Source organism: Callospermophilus lateralis, chromosome 1, assembly GCF_048772815.1.
Source record: "Callospermophilus lateralis isolate mCalLat2 chromosome 1, mCalLat2.hap1, whole genome shotgun sequence".
Taxonomy (NCBI): Eukaryota; Metazoa; Chordata; class Mammalia; order Rodentia; family Sciuridae; genus Callospermophilus; species Callospermophilus lateralis.
In genome coordinates, this window is record NC_135305.1 from 217,057,796 (window position 1) to 217,074,771 (window position 16,976).

The 16,976-nt window shown below is 36.9% G+C and overlaps 3 pseudogenes; all 3 read left to right on the forward strand.

Annotated features, from left to right (window-relative positions):
• Positions 1–2,848: 2,848 nt before the first annotated feature.
• LOC143641774 (vesicle transport protein GOT1B pseudogene) lies at positions 2,849–3,215 on the forward strand (annotated as a pseudogene).
• A 6,363-nt stretch (positions 3,216–9,578) lies between these two features.
• Positions 9,579–10,125, forward strand: LOC143394861 (N-alpha-acetyltransferase 50 pseudogene; annotated as a pseudogene).
• A 4,629-nt stretch (positions 10,126–14,754) lies between these two features.
• On the forward strand, positions 14,755–15,524 carry LOC143642139 (putative gustatory receptor clone PTE01 pseudogene; annotated as a pseudogene).
• Positions 15,525–16,976: the final 1,452 nt, after the last annotated feature.

A 16,976-nucleotide genomic window follows, 5' to 3' on the forward strand; every position in this document is an offset into this window, starting at 1 on the left:
AAATTTTTGTTGCTTCTTAATAACTTATAGGTGTTTGCTAATATTCCATTTTGTTCATGCATTGCTTCCCCAATTTTGTTGTCTGTGTTCTTTTTTAGCTTACTGACTATCCTTCAGGTGGATGTTTTGTATTATTGTCAGATAAATCATAGATCTAATTTCTTTAAAGAATATTTCACAGTAAGTTTATGAATATTTAATTTATTTCTCTGGTTGGGCCATGTTTCCATATTTTTTGCATGCCTTGTTCTCTTTGTTGAGTTTTTGGCTTTTGAGAAAATAGCTACTTCTCACAGTTTTTATGGATTGATTTCATGTAGTGAAAGACTTTCACCACAGACTAATAGAAATTTTAGGGCTGGGGATGTAGCTCAGTGATAGAGCATTTGCCCAGCATATGGGAAGACCTGGATTTAATCCGCAGAGGCTCTCCCTGTCCCATTGTCCTGCCAATAAAAAAGCCTAGAAATTCTCAAACATTTTCAGAAAATGAATTTTCTCTGGGCTTGTTTGTGTAATTTTCACCATTAAAGAGGTTTGCCTTTAATCTCAGAGCCCATCATCTCTTGTCCCACCTGTCATCTGTTTGTGGTACTACAGTCTCTCTGGTAATGTATGAGCCTTAACATTTTTCTGTGTATCTTTCTCTATAGTGCTCTAAGTCAGACAAGGCATAAGCCTACTAGAAAGATACATCTTTACATAAATATTCCACCTTCTTATTCTTGTTTCAAGGCAGAACTTGGGAATTTTCTCCTGATTGTGCCATGCTGCTTTTGGGAGGGTGTAGGTCCTTGATGGCAAATACAGCAACATTTCTTTTCCATTTTTATTCACCTCTTCCTGAATTTGTGTTTCCATGGTGTGCTAATATCTCTTAACTAATTCTTGGAGTTCTCACAAAGGCAACTTGGTCCATATGTGTTGTTAATTTAGTGTCTCTGTGGAGGAATTAAGGTTTGGCACTTACTATTTCATTGATGTTTCTATGGCTAAAAGTTTATTTTATTAAATGGCACCTGCAAATGAGCGCTTTGTGATGTAGTGGGGCTTTTATTCTGGTGGTGGCCTTCTTCCTAGGATGGGAGAAAGTGCAGGCGATTAACAGGTGAGAGGCCTTTAATTCTTGTTTTCTGCTTTTATAATCAGGAGAAAATAATTATTTAAGACAGTCCATATCTGCTAAACAGGCCTTGTCTGCGGATGCTTTTGCTAATCAGTGCTTCTTGAAATGTACTGCTTCTGGGTTCATTTAATTTCTTTCCCAGTGTGTCTTGTGTGTGTGTGTGTGTGTGTGTGTGTGTGTGTTTAATTCTGAAAGGTGTAAGACCCTACAAAAATTATAGTATAAAATATTTTCATAGACATCCTTTTAAAATAAACTCTGACTCAAAAGTGTCAGGGTTGTGAAAGATAAAGGCTGAAGAACTGTCCCAGACTGAAGTTTAATGAGTCATGATAACTAAATGCAACATGTGCACTTCAACTGGATCCTAGAGTAGAAGAAATAAATAAATTATTTAATATAAAAAGAAAGACTTCGTTTGTTGGTAACACCCATAAAAAGACAGAAGAAAAAAAATTCTGGAGTGAAATGAGCAATTACTTCATAAGCAAAAATAAGAATCTATGAGAACATTTGTTGATGAGCTACATGGTGGTATCTGCTGAGATATCAAATACAGAGCTACTTCTTCCCATGTGACAGTAAAGTTTGCATGAGACCATGGTGATTTGATGGATTGTGTAACTTGCTGGAAAGAAGAGGGATAGAACCATAATCTTGTGGTACCTACAGAACAACATCAAGAGCACTCTTGATCACACAGCATGCTTAAGTCCACACAACAGTAAATATCAACCTGTTCTTTCAGCTTTTCAGAATGCTGGTTCCGGTTCTTTAGAAATCACACCTCTGTCTCTTTCCAGAGTCATCTATATTAGGAGGCTGCTTCCTGATTCTGGGGAATGACTCCTGTCATTCATGAGGAAAGATCCTCAGTTCTCACTGCTCTTCAGATGTGAAGAGGGAATGAATTTCAGTAGCTCTATTAGCAAGACCACCCCATTAAGAAGGAAGCCTAGATCAGTGAGTGAGTGTTGGGAGGCACACAGAGATGCTGGAGATACTATTGGGAACATTGCTTTCTCAAATTGAGGATCAGCAAGGTCATTGGAATGGCTAAACTGAATGGGTCTAAAATGCAAAGTTTTTGCTCAGAGACCTATGAAATTTATTCTGTGTTCATAGAGGGAATTTAAGAAATGTCACTGAGAATTCTTCTTTAAACTTAAGCAGTTTAAAGCATAAACTGAATGTCATTTATCTATATATCCAAAGTCTTATACAGTAGAGCAGAGATAGGCACACTTTTACCTTATATAACATCAAGCAAATTATCCACTGTTTCAGAGGAGAAACTTAAGATATTTTTACATGCATGTTCAATATGGTACTTCTTCCCAGGACCACTAGACCTTCCATAGATTAATTTCTCAACTCTTTATTTTTCTGGTACCAGGGATTGAACCCAGAGATGCTTAATCACTTGAGCGACATCCCCAGCCCTTTTCATTTGGAGTCAGGTTCTGGATAAATTGCTAGGGCCTCACTAAATTGCTGGGATATCCTTAAACTTGTGATTTTGCCTTAGCCTCCATTTTTGCTGGGATTATAGGTGTGTGTTCTCTAATTTCTCAACTTTTGAGAGAAATGTATGGTTTAAAATTATGAACAGTGGATGTTTCCGGAAGATGTGATGGGTCTCTTGGGCTCCTTCCTGCTTTCTTTTCTCCCTACTCAGCTTTCCATGCTGGGCATGCCTTCACTGCCCTCACCACTACAACCATGATCTCCTTATCAGACACTCAGAAAATTGAAATGGGATTAACAGTTTTTCCTGTTGTTTGGAATGATTATCTTTTTTTGACAAAGTACTACTGGCTATTGGAAATGTTTTGTTTGTGACTGGCTAGGCTTTTATAATCAGTTTAGAAAGAACATTCAGATTCTTTTCCCAAAAACATAAAATGAAAGCTACAGAATTTTTCCTAGGTGGTGTATTTGTAGTTCATATTGGTTGGCCTTTGAGAGGCAGGATCTTTGAAAATTATGGATTCTTTAACTTGTTCAGGGACTTCTTTTCTGTGTGGTTGGCTTTATTAGAAGAATGCCAGTTCTTGGATCCCTCTTAAATTTACCTGCAATTAGATAATTTATAGATAAAGTTGGAAAAAGCAACAATATTGTTTCACAACAAGAGAATTTGAAGACTCATTCAAAATGTTGTATTGTTTATAAAATTCTTTGAAGAACATTCAGTACAAAATTAAATTACATCAAATAACTTGTAATGTTCTTTACAGAAGCTTAAAACATGTAGCCTACAAAGACCAACAGCAATTAGTACAGAAGCAATGAAAACAGGCTTCTAATCAAGTGATCTAAGAAGGCAGCAAGCAAACTAAGGGAAATGAAATCCATGTTATGAAGCATATTGAAACTCTAGAAGGCTATTTTTATTATTTTTCCACAATGTGCAGAACACAGCCATTCTTAGAGAACTGTGGTATTGGTTACTTTTGTTTTTAATACTATTATTATTGTTTTGAGGGCTCAGGAGCACCCATAGGCATTTGCTTTTCAGAAATGTCCACCGTAATGGCAACTCTATTTCCAGTTGTGCTGTATCTCTGAAAGTAATGCATGAGTAGGGTTGGATTATGTCATTTTAATGTATTAAACCCAGTGAAAACCCAGTTTATGTATGAATCACTATTTTTTGTAAACATGGAGTTAAAATAAAACATTTGTGGTTCTTTTGAAAAAAATATGAATAATGGGATCTATTCTCCTCTACCAATAGTATGTCCAATATTAATTCATAGAATAAAAGGTTGATTTGTCAACTCTTTCCTTTCTAGAAAAAAAGTCTCCAAGTGTATAAAAGTATATTGTCAGAAAACTCTCAAGTGAACATACAATATAGAATGAAAAAAGTTTTAGTGTTTCTTTTTTGTTCAAGGATACTAATCATGGGATGGGGAAGTAAAAATAAGCATTTTGGTATGCAAATATAACTATCTTTGGTGTTCATTTGTCATGTGGTGTAAATTCATTCTTGCCTATAATCCTAGTATTTTATCCCTCCATCTAATATGAAATGACTTTGGTTTAGTAATACATTTTGTACAGACCAGGTATTCTAAATGTCTGAATATCCTCAGCTTCTTCCTCTCATATCTATCTCTATATATCTGCCATTTGGGATCCCCTCAAAATAATTTATTTATTCCTTCTATAATTTATCAACGTACAGCTAAATAGCATACTTTGTCCCATATCCATTATGTATGCATTAAACTTTTCTTTGTATCAAGCCCAATGTTCTGATAGAAGATGAGGTGGGGAGAGGCTAAGATACTCCCAATGACCTTACCTCCTTGTTCTTATGCCCTTGTGTGACTTCCATGATGTATGGCATGAACCTAGTGACTCCCTTTCAGCAATGAGAACATGGAAGAAGTGATGGGAAGTCACTTCTGGGAATAGAAAGTAAAGGATTAGGTTTTCTACTGTGGAAAACACAAGGAGTTTCCTAAAAAAATTAAAAATAGAACCACCATATTATTCTGCAATCCATTTGCTGGGTATGTACCCAAAGGAAATGAAATACATCTGTTGAAGAGACATCTGAACTCCGATTGTTACTGAAGCACAATATATACTAGCCAAGAAATGGAAATAACCTAACTGTCCATCAATGGATGAATGGATACAGAAAATGTTGGACATACACACAATGAATACTATTCAGCCATAAAAGGATGCCATTCTACCATTTGAGACAAAATGGATGGAAGGGGAAGACAATAAATAAGCCATACTCTGAAGATAAGCACCACCTGATATCATTCAGAAAGGTGGTCTCAGAAGTTGATAGCATGATAGTTATCAGAGGCCTTGAAGATTAGGAGGGAGTGATTGGGAAGGATTAATTACAGTTTTCTATTTTGAGAGTAGCAAATTAAATATATACTGTAATTTTTTAAAGTTACAGAAAAGAATTTTAAGTGTTTTACCATAAAGAAATGACAGATGTTTGAAGAGATATAATCACTATGATTTGACATTACATAATGTATACCTGATTCCAAATATTACATGGCATTTTAAATATGTGCAATTATTATGTATTGGTTAAAAAAGAGAAATTAATATTAAAATATAGTTTCCTCCTGCTGCTCCTAGAGTATTTGTTTATTTATTTAATTTTATTAATTTTTTTTGTAGATCTAGATCAACAGGTATCTTTATTTGTTTTATGTGGTGCTAAGGATCAAATACATGCTAGGCAAGCACTCTGCCACTGAACTACAGCCCAAGCCCTGCTCCTGGAGTATTTAAATACAGTATATTATCAAAATCCTATGTAACCATCAGTGGTTTTATAATGTATCAATATATTTTCACTAGAGAAAAAAGAACCAAGATTCAGTTGGACTAATAAAAAACCCATATTTCTTCAGTACGTAAAGTACCAAACCACACAAAGGGAAAAATAAATTGAAATATGAATTTCTCCTTAGAGACATATAGGAATGGAAATAGTGTGAGATTCTTGAAACAAGAAGTCTAATTCTCCATATATTTTCAGATTAATACAATGAATTGACAGATACCAAATCCCATATTTGATTGTTATAGTGAAGAAAAAGTAGTCTGAGTTTTACATAAAGATTCAACAACTTGGAAGTCAGACCAAGTATTTTACTTTTCTCTTTTTCTGTTTCCTTTAATATTAACAAGTCCTCAGAGATTGAATTGTTGTGGACTTATTGGCTAATTAGGCACTTTGTGCATTGAGCCTCCAAGGTTGCACTATTAGCCTATGCTTCTAGCCCTTTACTTTGCCAGTGTAGTGGCTCCACAGCATTGTCTACTGTCTTCATTGGCATCTTCATAACCTTGAGCCATTTTTCAAGTCCTGAGTACAGAGCCTGAGGTTTCATCACACACTAAGCAGGAGAGGAGCACTGGATCCATAGCCCTTGGTAATGCCCCAGCAGAAATGCAGTACTGCCCAATAAGTTCTGTGGGAGATGGTAAAAAGAGAAGGAACTGTCAGCATCATTGTTTCCTCAACACTGGGGCAACCATGTCAGCTGGGATGATATCAATATGCAAAGTTTCAGTTTAGAGGACTAAGTTTATGTTTTGATTCTGGGATGGGGTCCAGGAATTCTCAAAGTTCTGTTTTTCTCCTACACTAATTCTAGCTTCTGTAGGTCTCTCCCTCATAGTACTAGTCAATGAATCTTGCCTTCATGGGAAGGATTAGCATGAAATTCTTTTAACTAGGTTAAGAAGGCTGAGTTTCAAACCTGATGGAGACGTATCTTGAGATGCTAAATTCTTTATTTGTAAATAATAGGATGTATGATAAAAAGAAGTGATATTACCAGGACACTATGGAATACAAATATACAAAGCAAAACCAAATAACAACAACAAAAATAAAGAGCAAACCTAAAAACAAAAAACCCTGCCAAAATAGAAAATAGCAAAAGTGTTCTTATGTATAAGATGTTTGCTTATATTTGTATGGGGTTGATACAGATAACACTGTATAAAACAAAACATTTCAGAAGTGTTTTTTAAATTCATTATTGTTGAATTATTGACAGATGCACTGTACGCTAGTGTGTGATCAGTGATGCTTCATGATTATGTGCATATTAATCAAAATTTGAAGTCCACTAAAGCCAAGGTTAGGGTTATAAAATGATTTAAAAAAGATAATCTACGTATTTGAATGAAACCCTCTTTCTGTGAAAGAATGAAATGTTACCATGAAAGAATTATGAAAATCCATGAATTTAACTGGCAAATAAAAGTGTGATTATGAACTTTCAACTTAATTTGAATTCCAATAACATGGTCTTAGTTCTCACAGAGTTTTTATAAATATTCTGCATCCAGGAAATTCATATCATTATCTTAGAATAAAATAATCTGTTTGACTGTTTTCAATTACCTTTAATTAGAATGATTTTTTTTTTCTCAAGGAAGGGTATTTTTGTTTTCCATTTTATTTATTTATTTATTTATCTATTTATGTATTTATTTTTATTGGTTCTTTTTAGTTGTGACAGTAGAATCCATTATGATATAATTATTTAAAGATGGATGGAATATAGCTTATTCTAATTGGGACCTCATTCTTGTGAGTATACATGATGGTGGATTCACTTAGGTATTTTCATATGTATACCTGGGAAAATTATGTTAGATTGATTGCACTGTCTTTCCTATTCCTGTACCTCCTTCTTTCCCTTCATTCCCCTTTGTCTAATCTATTAAACTTCTCTTCTTCTCCCTGACTTTATTGTGGTTTAGCTTCCACATATCAGCAAAAACATTTGACCTTTGGTTTTTTGGGATTGGCTTATTTCACTTACATGATAGTTCCCAGATCTATCCATTTACTGGCAAATGTCATGAAGTCCTTCTCCTTATGGCTGAGTAATTTCTTTTATTTTCTTTTTTCTTTTTTTACTAGTAACTGTTGTTCTGCTACCTTTCCTATCCTCTACTATCCCCCCTCCCCTCCCCTCCCATCTTCTCTCTCTACCCCATCTACTGTAATTCATTTCTCACCTTGTTTATTTTCCCATTCCACTCACAACCTCTTATATGTAATTAAGTATAACAATGAGGGTCTCCCTCCATTTCCATGCAATTCCCCTTTTCTCTCCCTTTCCCTCCCACCTCATGTCTCTGTTTAATGTTAATCTTTTCTTCCTGCTCTTCCTCCCTGCTCTATTCTTAGTTGCTCTCATTATATCAAAGAAGACATTTGGTATTTGTTTTTTAGGGATTGCTAGCTTCACTAAGCATAATCTGCTCTGGTGCCATCCATTTCCCTGCAAATTCCATGATTTTGTCATTTTTTAGTGCTGTGTAATGCTCCATGGTGTATAAATGCCACATTTTTTAAATCCATTCATCCATTGAAAGGCATCTGGGTTGGTTCCACAGTCTAGCTATTGTGAATTGTGCTGCTATGAACATCGATGTGGCAGTATCCCTGTAATATGCTCTTTTAAGGTCTTCAGGGAATAGTCCGAGAAGGGCAATAGCTGGATCAAATGGTGGTTCCATTCCCAGCTTTCCCAGGAATCTCCATACTGCTTTCCAAATTGGCTGAACCAATTTGCAGTCCTACCAGCAATGTACAAGAGTACCCTTTTCCCCACATCCTCGCCAGCACTTGTTGTTGTTTGACTTCATAATGGCTGCCAATCTTACTGGAGTGAGATGGTATCTTAGGGTGGTTTTGATTTGCATTTCTCTGACTGCTAGAGATGGTGAGCATTTTTTCATGTACTTGTTGATTGATTGTATGTCCCCTCTGAGAATCAGGAGTGGCGCGGGATCCGCGGCGTGGAAATCCCGGCTACCGCTACCACCAGTGCTGACAACTGAGGTCTCTTGCACCAGCTTCCAGGGGCGTGGCTACCAGAGGGCAAGCAAATTCGCTGGGGGTTCTCAGCCCCAAGCTCTACAAACTTAGGGTCCAAGGGAATGGCAGACAGGGAGAATGTGCCCAGGCGTTCATGAAAACAGGGCTCACAGGTGCAGCAGACTTGGCGTGTAGCCATTATTGTGGTGAGCATCACCGGTGCACTCAGGATTGGAGACCCGCCCAGTCCAGGAGGAAGAGCTGCTGCACAGTGACTGGCTCCCACCTACTGAGAGGAGAAGCTTGGCCTGGTGGGCACAGCTCCACCTACTGGAAGAATAGTGAATCGAACTCTAAGACTGCATTTATTAAATTTTTTTTCTTTTTTTTGGTTTTGGTTTATTTTTGTTGTTGTTGTTGTTGTTGTGGTTTTCTCAAAAATTTTTTAAAAAATTTATTTTATTTTATTTTATTTTTTTAAATACTAATCTTCATTTTTATTATTGCTATTATGATTTCTTTTTAATTCTTTTTAATTTTCTGTTTCTTTTCTCTCTCTCTTCTTTTCTTTTGTCTTTGCATTTCTTTTCAATTCTCATATTCCCCCTTCCTTGAATTCTACCTGCCTACTCTCATTCTCTTTGGTGACTTCTTCCCTTCCCCTATAATACCGTTCCTCCCAAGCATCAAATGAATTTATAGGAGTAAACAGTAACTCAGCAGTCAAACAGAACAAGAAGCAATATGAGCAACATGAAAAAGCAAGGAAGAAAAGGAGTACAAACAATGCAGGAAAGCCTAAATATTCAGGAGGATATAGATTCATCAGAAAAATTGTCATATAAAGAACTCAAGGAGACTGCACGGCGGCAGGTCTGGCTTGCGGCAGCGGCGGGCGGGACCTGAGTGCCCTGAGTGCACGTGTGAAGAAGCGGCGGCACCAGCGTGGCTGCTGGAGACATCCCCGCCTCCTTGGAAGACTCAGGGCCGCCCTCGACTTTCGCGGCCTCCGTCACCCCTTCAGCTCTGTGTCCTAGGCGAGGAGGCCGGCTTGTGGGGTTCAGTGGCCCGAACTGAGGGCACCGAGAGCTTGGGGCGGCGAGGACGACGGCCTTGATAGCGGTGGTAACGACGGCCTCAGCAGGCGGGGAAGATGAAAGGCTGGACTGAGTTGGGAGATGTAACACCACACAATATTAAACAGTTGAAGAGATTGAACCAGGTCATTTTTCCAGTCAGCTACAATGACAAGTTCTACAAGGATGTGCTGGAGGTTGGCGAGCTAGCAAAACTTGCCTATTTCAATGATATTGCTGTAGGTGCAGTATGCTGCAGGGTGGATCATTCACAGAATCAGAAGAGACTTTACATCATGACACTAGGATGTCTTGCACCTTACAGAAGGCTAGGAATAGGAACTAAAATGTTAAATCACGTCCTAAACATCTGTGAAAAAGATGGCACTTTTGACAACATCTATCTGCACGTTCAGATCAGCAATGAGTCAGCAATTGACTTCTACAGGAAGTCTGGCTTTGAGATTATTGAGACAAAGAAGAACTACTATAAGAGAATAGAGCCTGCAGATGCTCATGTGCTTCAGAAAAACCTCAAAGTCCCTTCTGGTCAGAATGCAGATGCACAGAAAACAGACAACTGAACAAATTACAAATGAACTTTCTTGCACTTGCTTGTCGCCAAATAAAAGAGAAGCCCATTGATTCCCTGCCCCTGTCCCCCACCTTTCCTAAGTTTTCCTCTCTCCTTGTTCCTTTTTTTCCTCATTTCTTTTCTTCCTCTAGAAGTTTTAATACTTTCAAGGACTTTTAAAAATAATCATGTTTGGATTGTTTTAGTTTCTCTCTCTCTCTCTCTCTCTCTCTTTTTTGGTGTGTGTGTGTGTGTACGGTGGTTGTCTTGAAAGAAGGAGAAGGTAGATCTGTTTAGTTTCACAGTTAAAATGTATGGTCCCAAAATTTGGGTGTCAGATGATTTCAATTTTTTTTCCTTATCTCCTGCTTTCACATTGAAGGGCAGAGCCTACAGATATTATTTATTTCTGAAGATAAAAAGAAGCAGCAGCAATATCTTGTTCTGTAATTCATAGACAAGTTTAGTGTGTTTGTGGTACTCTAGGTTCTTAAAAACTATTTGTGGGATGTTAATCCCTAGACATTGCCTTCACTCCACCTTTAGTCCTTCTGAGCATTTTCTCAGGAGTTGGACCATTTTTATCTTCATAAGAAATATCGAGTTTATTTAGGTTTTTAAAGCAATTTTTTCCCTGACTGATGGATGAGGCAGTTTGAGTAGATTGTGTTATATTTTGGTCTGAAAGCATTTGAGTTAAACTGCTTTTTTGCTAATGAGTGGACTGGTTATTAGAAGATTTGTTTTTCTTGCTATTGATATTAGAGTCATTAATTTTTAGAGTATGAGCTGGTGAAAAAAACTTTTTTTATTCTCCCAGCTAGAGATATGGCCTTTAACTGACCTAAAGAGCTTTGTTGTGATCTTTTTTTTTTTTCCGCCAACCTTTTTCCTTCAGCAAACCCAATAATAGTCTAACCTTAAAAGTGGAGTTGATGTCCTTATAGGTCAGTATCCCTAAATCAACCTAAAGCAGGTGTTTTCTCATAAACATATTAAAAAAATACCTAAAAGGAAGCCTAGATGGACTGTGGCACAATAAATGCATTTAATGTCAACTAATGCAGGTTGTTAATTGAAAGTGTGGCCACTGAACATTTGATTGTATAGGAAAAAATATCTAAACAGTATTTTTGAGAATAACATAGCTATGCTATTGATTATCTGTTGGAGAACATCCCAGATTTGCTTATACTCTGTGCCTACAATATTGAGTTTAAGGATTTGGGATAAGGGGAATTGTTAAACAAATTGCTTCTAAGAAAGATAGAAGCATAAAGTGTTAATGCAGATATCACTGTGACCTCCTCTACTGACAGACTGGTTTTTGTCAGAACATTTTCTGACACGTAGAGAGTGGCTTTAACAAGTTGATAACTTTATGAGAGACATCTGACATACTTGTGTTTTACTCTCATTGCCCCATCTACAATATTTAGAATTTTTTGGTTTGTCAGTAGTGATGGTTCAAGAAATGCCCTCATTAGACTTTACAAACAATGCACAGGTCTTGAGTTTTCTGTCATTTGACTTTAAGGAAGTTTGATTCATAATATTGATCCTCATGTAAAATTCTGGTATAAAAGTCTCATGTCCAAATCGGTTAAATGACAATATTATTTTATAGAAATGTACACACTTTATATCCTTAAGTTTTTATTTGTAGGTGTGAGAGTACAAAGTAAAATAGACTTCCATAGTCTTGAGTGCCAAGAAAAAGATAAGAAAGGAAGATGGCTGGTGAATGAATTTTTAGTGTTCTAATCTTAAATTAGTAAAAATCCTAGAAAGACCACACTGTTTTCTTCATTATCAATTCCTTAAACAATCCAAATGTAGGCTTAGAAGAAAAGTTTAGCATTAAGCACCTTTACCTTTGTGGATAAGATTCAGCTTGCTCTTGACAAGAAAAGAGTGCTTGAGTTACAGGAAGTGTAATTAGTGTGAAGAATTCAGCCTTTTTGTAACCTTACAGGTATCAAAATAGATTTTGATATATAACTGAGTTTTCTGAGATGACACTGCCTCTATTTCTATATCCATTTCACCTGGACTTTCTAAGCAGTCCTATGAATGTATCCCTATATGTGGTTATCAAAAACCGAATAGCTGCCTCACGACAATTAAGTACTTGTCATTTAAAGAGGGAAAAATATTAAAGTTTGAATTGAGTTTGTAAAAAAAAAAAAAAAAGAACTCAAGGAATACCTTAGACAGATGGAATGGAACCTTAAAGAGGATATGAGACAGCAAATCCAAGCAGCAAAAGAACACATTGAGAATGAATTACAAAAACAGATAAAAGAAGAAGTTAAGCATCTTTATCAGGAGATAGAGATTATAAAAAAGAATCAAACAATAATCTTAGAAATGCAGGAAATTATAAACCAAATTAAAATCTCAAATGAGAGCATCACTAATAGAGTGGAGCAAGTAGAAGCCAGAACGTCAGATAATGAAGACAAAATATATCATCTTGAAAAGAGTCTAGCCAACTCTGATAGGCTGGTTAAAAATCACGAGAGAAACATCCAAGAGATATGTGATAACATTAAAAAACCAAATTTAAGTGTCATCGGGATAGAGGAAGATACAGAGATTCAAACCAAGGGAATGAGTAACCTGCTACATGAAATAATTACAGAAAACTTTCCAGAAATAAAAAAGGAAACAGATATACAAATTGTAGATGCGTACAGCACACCGAGCATACAAAATCAAAGTAGACCAACGTCAAGACACATTGTTATGAAGATATCCAATATACAGAACAAAGAGAAAATATTAAAAGCTACAAGAGAAAGGAGGCAGATTACATTCAGGGGTAAACCAATAAGGTTAACCACGGATTTTTCATCACAGATGCTGAAAGCAAGAAGATCCTGGAACAACGTATTTCAAACACTGAAAGACAATGGATGCCAACCAAGAATTCTGTATCCAGCAAAATTAAGCTTCAGGTACGACAATGAAATAAAAATCTTTCATGATAAACAAAAGTTAAAAGAATTTGCAGCCAGAAAACCAGCATTGCAAAGCATCTTGAGCAAAACCCTACATGAGGAAGAAATGAAAAACAATAACCAAAGCCAACAGTGGGAAGTACCTCAGTAAAGACAGACGGAGGGGGGAAAGCTAATCATGGAGAAACAAACTAAATTTAAAAAAAAAAAGAGAGACAAATAATCAAACATGGCTGGAAGTACAAACCATATAGCAATAGTAACTCTAAACGTTAATGGTTTAAACTGTCCAATAAAGCGACATAGACTGGTAACATGGATTAAAAAAACAAATCCAACAATATGCTGCCTCCAGGAGACACATCTGACTGGAAAAGACATACACAGGCTGAAGGTAAAAGGTTGGGAAAAAATATACCACGCACACGGTCCTCGCAAGCAAGCAGGGGTGGCCATCCTCAAATCGAATAAAATCGACTTCAAGACCAAGTTAATCCAAAGGGATAAGGAAGGACATTATATACTGTTAAAAGGAACCATTCACCAAGAAGATATAACAATTATCAATATTTATGCACCAAATAATGGTGCTGCGATGTTCATAAAACAAATTCTCCTCAAGTTCAAGAATCAAATAGACCAAAACACAATAATTATGGGTGACTTTAACACACCTCTCTCACCATTGGACAGATCCTCCAAACAAAAGTTGAATAAAGAAACTATAGATCTCAATATCATATCACAATAAATAACCTAGACTTAACTGACATATATAGAATACATCAACCATCATCAAGTGGATATACTTCTTTCTCAGCAGCACATGGATCCTTCTCAAAAATAGACCATATATTATGCCATAGGGCAACCCTCAGTAAATATAAAGGGGTGGAGATAATACCATGCATTTTATCTGATCATAATGGAATGAAACTGGAAATCAATGATAAAAGAAGGATGGGAAAATCCTATATCACATGGAAAATGAACAATATGTTACTGAGTAATTTCTTTATCCATTCATCTGTTGAAGGGCACCTAGATTGGCTCCATATCTTAGCTATTGTGAACTGTGCTGCTGTAAACATCGTTTTTTTTTAATCTGAAAAGTGTTGGTTGTATTTTATGAAAAATGAAGTGTTTGTGGAGTGACGTACTCCTGTAATCCCAGTGACTCGGAGAATTGTGAGTTCAAACCCAGCCTCAGCAACTTAGTGAGGCCCTACGCAACTCAGAGAGACCCTGTCTGTAATAAAAATAAAAAATAAGAAAAAACCCAAAACAGCTGGGGATGTGACTCAGTGGTTAAACTCCTCTGGGTTCAGTCCCTGGTATCTCACACATACATACACACACACACACACACACACACACACACAAACCAAAAAAAAAAAAAAAAAACAACCCAGGATATGGGATTTATGGTCAAATGTGTAAGGTCAAATTTGAGGTCTGTATAAGAGGTATAAGGTCTGTATATTGTATATTGCTTTGTCCAAAATATAGACACAATACTAGATGACATATTTATTTAATTTTCTCTAACTTTTCATTTTCAAAAGCTGTCCAAACAACATAGAACTACAAAATCTAACACGTGTCTCAGAATTTCATCTCATGGGCCTCTCAGATTATCTTGGACTGCAGCGATTCTCCTTAGACTGTTCCTATGCATGTACCTGGTCACAGTGCTTGGTAACCTGCTCATTATCCTGGCCATCAGCTCTGACTCCCACCTCCACACCCCCATGTACTTCTTCCTCTCTAACCCATCCTTGGCTGACATCAGTTTCATCTCCACCACGGTCCCAAAGATGATTATGAACATCCTAAGTCACAGCAGAGTCATCTCCTATGTGGGCTGCCTGACTCAGATGTCTTTTATGAACATTTTTGGATGTATGGGTGTTATGCTGCTGACTGTGATGGCCTATGATTGGTTTGTGGCCATCTGTCACCCCCTGCACTATTCAGTCATTATGGACCATCACCTCTGTGCCCTCTTAGTTTTGGTGTCTTTTTTATTTAGCCTTTTAGACTCCCAACTGCATAATTTGATTGCCTTGTGATCTATCCACTTCAAAGATGTAGAAATTTCCAATTTCTTCTGTGATCCTTCTCAAGTTCTTAATCTGGCCTGTTCTGACACTTTCACCAATAACATAGTCATGTATTTTGTTGGTGCCATGTCTGTTTTTTTCCTATCTCTGGAATTTTCTTCTCTTACTGTAAAATTATTTCTTCTATTATGAGAATCCCATCAACAGGTGGGAAGTACAGAGTCTTCTCCACCTGTGGATCTCATCTGTCAGTTGTTTGCTTATTTTATGGGACAGACATTGGAGTGACCTTGGATCAGCTGTGTCACAGTCACCCAAAACAACACAATGGCCTCAATGATGTACACTCTGGTCAGACCTATGCCGAACCCCTTCATCTGTAGCCTGAGGAACAGGGACATCAAAAGCTCACTGAGGAGGATCTGCAGCAGATCAGTCTAATCTCAGGACCTCTGACATCCATTTGGAATCTTATTTGGAGAAGGCAACAAAGCCAGATATCTAGATCTGTAGATTCTACCTCCTTGGATATATAAATTTTTATAGTTTAATGACTAATTATCACATTTCATAATAGAATAGTAGTTGCTACAATTGGTGGGAAACAGGAAGGGGAGATTTTAAAATGGGTACATTTTCAGTTTGTGAAGATGAGAAATTTCTGGAGATGGATGGTAGTGATGGTTGCACAACCACATGAGTGTAATTCATGCCACTGAACTGGATAGTTAACAGTGATTTAAATGGTCACTTTTTTGTTCTGTATATTTGACAGTTACAAACAATGACAATAAAAGTCACACTGGTATTTGAAAAAAAAGAAATGAAAGAAATGAATAAATATTATGCATGAGCTTACTCATTAGTAGAGGAGTCCAAATTCTTTCATGGTCATTGATTCTCCTCCTCCTCCTCCTCCTCCTCCTCCTCCTCCTCCTCCTCTTCTTCTTCTGATTCCTTCACTAATATTAGCAAGTCCTTAGTTATTAGGATAAATTAGTCCAAACTGGGTAAAGATGAACTCTGTGCATTGAGCCTCTAGGGGTATATAATATTCAATAATGAGTCTATGCTTTGGGACTTTTGGTCTGATGGCTCCATTCCCATGAATTCCAAGCCTGTGTCTTCTCCTCTCTTAGTTGTCTGCCTTATGAAAGTCTTTTGTGACATTGATAATAACAATCCTGAGGATGGAGCCTGAACCTTCATTGGGCATCAAACAACCAAGGAACATGGTATCTGCAGTCCTTGAAACACAGAGTCACTGCTTAACCCAGTAAGTGCTGAGAGAGAGAATGTATAAAGGAGACAGCCAGGGGCAGATTGTTTATTAATCATCATCAGGACAAAAATGGCAGTTTGTGTGGTTGAATGGCAGGATACAAATACATAACATTTCAACTGTGAGGACTGCAACATTTATGTTGTGGTTGTCATGGAGTCCCAGAAATCTCATTCAAACTGTTTCTTTCCTTCCACACTGGTTCTTTCATTTCTTATTTCCAAGAACTGACACTTCACTTGCCACAGAGAAGGCATCAAACATAAAAATCTCTGTTAAACATTGAATATACCCTTCCTTGGTTCAAACAGTGGCCATAATCAGTGTGGCTTCTGTACACTGAGCACTTTCCAGACTGTCTATACTTTCCTCTCTTTCAGGAATATCCCATAGAGTTTGAGACACAGAGCCTGTGATCCCACTTAATTGTATTGGTAACATTCAGTTATTCACGAACCATTGCAGAAATCTTCATGGGATATAAAAAAAATCAAGCAAAAAAAAATCAAACTCTAAAATGTCACTCAGTTCATTTCTTGAACTGAGTGACATT